The 5716-nt window shown below is 41.0% G+C and overlaps 1 non-coding gene across 1 annotated transcript; it reads right to left on the bottom strand.

Annotated features, from left to right (window-relative positions):
* Positions 1-2714: 2714 nt before the first annotated feature.
* Positions 2715-2819, bottom strand: LOC122149834. Its single transcript, XR_006163357.1, has one exon. It is a non-coding gene; the product is annotated as a U6 spliceosomal RNA (small nuclear RNA).
* Between the last annotated feature and the right edge of the window lie 2897 nt (positions 2820-5716).

Here is a 5716-nt window from a genome sequence, read left to right as displayed (position 1 = left end):
ATTATATTGCGATAATTTCCTTTGTTCTCTACCATATAAAATGAATTCTGTGACTGTGATTCAGTGGATTCCATCAGCCTTTATACTGGCTACATGCTGACAGTTTCCCTCATCTGAATGACTGTTTTTGACTTTTTCCTGTTTAAGGCTTAATAAAAGGGTCTCCATAGAACATATTTGAAAGTGGGGTCTTTCCCTAGGACAATACAATGGTTTTAATGCTGCCAGGTTCTTCCTCTACTTCAGCTGGTGGTGTCTGGGTCTGAGACCTGACTCTATTCTGCAAGTAGAACAAGACTTCATTTTTTTTTTTTTTAAATAAAAATGGCTGACATCAGCTTTCTGCTTCTAAGCTCTTACTTTTCTTTGGTTCTGTGAGCTAAGCCACACTTTCACTATCTGTCTTTGTGTCTTATCTCTAGAAACAAAAAGTACTTTTAGCCTTCACCACAGATCCTTCAGGTCTAGGCCTCTTATTGCCATTCAGGCTTTGCTGCCCATTATTGCAACTGTGCTTATCTGCAGCTGCTGATGACCACCACCTGGACTCTAATCTCCTGGAATCCTTTTATACCTATTTTCTCCTGCTAAATAGGCTGAGAGGAGTTTCCATGAAGTTTCTCAAAATGCTGGCACCCTCACTAGTGCATTCCTTAACCCATTTAATGAAGGAATGTCCTCGGGTTCCTTAAGGGAACATTTTCAGCTGGAATCTTGTCCTTATATATTGAACCTTTCTTAGTATGCCTATTTCTCTGGGCCCTTTTTCAACACCTAGCAACTCTCATTTACTGAAGATCACTATCATCTCCAAGCTACAAAGATCCATTCTAGCTATTTATTAGAACAGACTCCAGGCATTTTCTCAGAATTTAAGTCTTGCATCACATAATCCATTGCCATCGAATCAATAAACTCATAGCAACCCTACAGGACAGGGAAGAATTGCCCCATAGGGTTTCCAAGACTGTAGTCTTTAAGGAAAACGTCTTTTTCCCATAGAGATGCTGGTGGGTTATCAGCTAAGCATTTAACCACTGCACCATCAGGGCCCCCTTTGAATCACATAAACCAATGACCAAACTCACTGCCATGGAGTTGATTCGATGCATAGCAGTCCTCATTGGGTTTCCGAAGTGGTATCTCTACGGATGTAGACTACCCAGTCTGCCTTCGGTTGAGTCACATAGACACCATCTATCACTCAAGTTTTATAACCAACCTTCTTGTATCTTCAAGACCTAATCACTGATATGTGCTGAGTCCTGTCCATTCATCTTAATCACACCCTGTAGCTTTTTGGTGAAAACTCCGTTTCCTTTTGTAGTAAGGACTCATACTTTGTGTTGAGTCCAATCTTGCTGCTAGTTTTCTAGAACAGGTATCAATAAACTTTTTTAAAGGGGCAGATAATAAATATTTTAGGTCCACAGACCAAAGGTAAAGTTAAGAATATTCCTAATTCTCATTGATGAAACTCAAAATAATGAAGTTGAATTTTTGTAATTCAGGTCCACTAATGAGAGCACATAAGGAGCTCTGGTGGCACAGTGCCCAAGGCTTTTGACTGCTAACTAGAAAGTTGGAGGTTCAAGCCCGGCAGCCACTCCGTGGAAGGCTGGGCAATCTACTTCCATAAAGATTTACTGCCTCGAAAAACCAGAGGGTCAATATGAGTTGAAATTGACTTGATGGCAATGAGTTTGGTTTTGAATTTAAAAAAAAAAAAAAACGCAACGCAACCATTGCCATGGAGTCAGATCTGACTCATAGTAACCCCTCGGGTTTCCGAGGCGGTATCACTACAGAAGTATATTGCCCAACCTTCCTTCCAAGTGGCTGGTGGGTTTGAACCACCAGCCTTCTGGTTAGCGGTCAAATGCCTTAGGCACTATGCTACCAGAGCTTCCTGGTTTTGGTTAATCAAAGCGTAATTCTTTTTGGGGAGATACTTTGCTTAATCAAGATTTCCTATCATCAGATTATGTCTTCTTTGATCCTTTAATCATTATATAATATCCTTCCTTGTCTCTTATGAAGGTTTCTGTTTTATATTTTATCAGAAATATTGCGACTTCTGCCTTTTTATCATTTGCTTTTTTTTTTTTTTGAAACTGATTTTTTAGTCTATTTTTGTCTTAAGGTCTCTTGTAGACAGCAATATTGACGGGTCATGTTTTCTCAGTCATTCTGCAATTGTCCATCTCTTGACTGGTGCATTTAAATTCAGCTAGTAACTGACAAGTATGAATTTCATGCTCATTTAATTTTTTTGATGTTTCCTTGGTTCCATATAATTTTGTGATTTTTGCTCATTTTGCTTATGAATTTTTTTCTATCGTTTCCTTCATTACTATTATTTTATTATCTGTTAAATTACTTCTTTAAATATTTATAGGCGCTCTGGTTATGCAGTGGTCAAAGCATTTGGCTGCTAACCACAAGGGCAGTAGTTCGAACCCTGAAGCCACTCCATGGGAGGATGAGGCAGTCTGCTCTTGTCAAGATTTACAGCCTTGGAAATCCTATGGGGGTCACTACAAGTAGAAATCAACTCAAAGGGTGTAGATTTTGGTTTTCCTCTTTATTCTGATGAGAATTTTGAGGTTACCCTGTCATTTATTACTTTCTTCCCAAATTTAACATTATCTCAAAATCATCTTGATTTCCTCTCCATTTGAAAGCTCTGTAACTACACTATTTATTCCCTCTGGAAAAATACGGAATGCTTCACATATTTGCATGTCATCCTTACACAGGTGCCATGCTGATCTTTGTTATCATTCCAATTTTAGTGTGCATGCTGTCAAGTCAAGCACTCTATTATCAGATTGAAAGGCACCCTGGTAGTGCAGTGGTTAAGCACTTGGCTGCTAACCAAGTCAATGGTTTGAACCCACCAGTCGTTCCATGGAAGATGTCACAGTTGGACTCCATAAAGATTTAGTCTTGGAACCCTATGGAGCATTTCTACTGAGTCACAATCAACTTGATGACAATGGGTCTGGGTATCAGATTGGAGCCCGTGAGCGGTGCAAACAGGTGCTCAGCTGATGACCAAAGATTGGAGTCCACCCAGAGATGCCTTGGAAGAAAAGCCTGGCAATCTACTTCTGAAATAGCAGCTACTGAAGACCCCATTGAGCACACACTCTTGACACACAGTTGCCATGAGTTGAAATCAACTGCATGTTTTGGGGGTGTTCTCTGCCCAAAAGGAAGGAAAGGGGAATAGATGAAAAACTCGAACACACCACCCTCACACTGAAGCTTGTCCTGCAGTGGAGGGGAGCTGGTGTCCCTTGGCCCAAGATGCTGAGTAACCTCCTTGGGGCCCCTGCCTTTCTCAAAGGAGGCCTAAGCAGAGCCAGAAGAGTCCCTCTCTGCAAAAGGATACCAGTATCACCTGCCCCTCACCCAAAGGGTCTTGGGCCTTAACCAGGCTCTGTCTGACAAGCAGAGGCAGGTGCAGGAGTTAAGCCATGGGTTGGAATTCAGACTCCCCTTTGTGGTTTGGCTGTTGACCAGGCCCAAGGATGGCTGAACTCTCCCCCAGGAGCAAGGACCACAACCCACACCTGAGAATGAAGGAAGCAAGGCAGGACCAGCAGGAAGAATTGGTGTTAACATGTATCCAAACAGGAAGGAAACAGATTCCCAAATGGAGGACATTCCAGGTATCTTGAGCTTGCCCTGGCTGACCCTGCCTTGAGTGGGAGTTGATCCCAGAACTGGTCAGCAAGCTGCAAACCGATTCATCTGTGAAGAGCATTCTTTGTTTTTGGGACATACAGAACCAGGTGCAGGCAGGATTTTGGCCTGTGAGCAGTAGTTTGCTGATCCCTGTTCAGGAAGCAGTGAAGCAGTGAGCAAAGGGGCAGACCTTGTACCCAACTCCCTCAGAAGAGGCCTTGGCATGGCCTCCACAGGAATGGAAGGCCTGTTCTCTCCTAGCAGGAGGGCATCACTGCTGATAGATTTCAAGGTCACCCTGAAATTTAAAATCTAGCATTATTTCCCAAATGTTCCTATCCAGATTTCTGGGACCTGCTCCTTCCATTATCAGCATCCTGAAGTTAGCATAGGGAACTTGCCCTATTTTCTTAGAACCTGTCATGCCTCCCCATCTGCTCTCTCCACCTCTTGCCACTCCAGCTGCTGAAACTGAACATCATGAGGGAAGGTTGGCAGGTAATCTGGACCGAATGAGCTAGGTGCCTAGAAAAGGCTGGAATTAAGACTGTAGTTTACCTGTATATTTTAATGTGTCCTGTGTGAGCACCTACTATATGACCGAATGTGGGAACAGCTTTATAAAATCACATTTTAAGATCTGAGAAAAAAGGGGCAGAGCAGTTTTAATGTAACTTAGCAATAAAATGACGAACCCAGATTTGTCCTGTTGATATTCTATGATTACCTTTGTCAGGATGTCAGACACCTGGGCTGCATGCTGCAAGACAATTCAGCAGATGTCTTTGAGCCCCTCCTGCTCTGGCCTTGAGGCAACAGAACAAAGGTTAAATTGCTTCTACCCTGGAGCAAAATATCTCAGATTCTAATCATACTGCGGCATTTATAAGCTGTGTGCCCTCGATTACTAATCCTCTCTGCTTTGCTTTTGTCTGTAAAATGGGCATGACGATACCGATGTTATATACCCCATAAGGGAGATTTCCTTAGGACATATGTCAATTGTTCTTTCAACATGTCCGAAGAGCATTTTCTCTGTAAATGAACAGGAAGGTATTTCCATGCAATAAAGATGCCAGATAGACACGATCCTTAAATTGGAGGAACGATGTCCACTGCTGTCAAACCAATTCCGACTCATAGCAACCCTATAGGACAGAGCAGAACTGCCCCACAGGGTTTTCAAGGCTATCTTTATGGAAGCAGACTGCCACATCTTTCTCCCAGAGCAGCAGGTGGCTTCAACCTACCAATCTTTTGGTTAGCAACAAGTACTGTAACCACTGTGCCACCAGTGTGGCAACAGTATATACCAAACAAAATTATTCCTTTGCCAATGGATGTTTTTAAAAAACAAACTCCATTTACATTTTTAAATCTTGTGTTGCTTAATATGTTATAAAATTAAAAGTGATGTAATACACTGTGTGCAGAGAGTGCCTAGAATTTGGATACTGCTTTCCACTGCTAGCTGGGTGGCAATTTTTTAATCCTAATTTGTCTTCTATAGAAATACAAATAATTGTTGAGTATGAAAAGGAACACTCAATTCAGGACCTTTTTATAAAAAACAAAATTGTGGTTAATGACCTCATGATGCATGCAGCATGTAAAAATATGGCTATGAATGATGCATCTGACTATAGCATAATAAAGGATAAGATACTACAAAAAAGTGGTCTGTGAAGAATATATAGCAAACAAGTCACAAAGAGGGTGGGGCAGGACTATATGCATCAATTTTTATACTTCCACGTGTATTTCTATCACCATTTCCACCAGTCATGTTTAGTATTTTTATTTAATTTTTATTTTAGCCTCATTCTAAAAATATAAAGGAAAACATATGATTAGATATGCTAAATTATTTAGTTCACACTAAAATACATTAGTATTAAGATGAATTGTCTTCAACCACCCAGTCATTTTCCTACTTTTGGTGAGCAGATAGTCTGTACCAGTCATTGTGAAAAAGTCTTTATTTTAAGAAAAAAATTTAGTTAACAAGTTTCACTTAGCAAAA

Source organism: Orycteropus afer, unplaced genomic scaffold (assembly GCF_000298275.1).
Source record: "Orycteropus afer afer isolate SDZICR_OR568_19922 unplaced genomic scaffold, OryAfe1.0 scaffold00052, whole genome shotgun sequence".
NCBI lineage: Eukaryota > Metazoa > Chordata > Mammalia > Tubulidentata > Orycteropodidae > Orycteropus > Orycteropus afer.
Note: the sequence above shows the minus strand (reverse complement) of the source record. Positions and strands in the feature narration are given on the sequence as shown.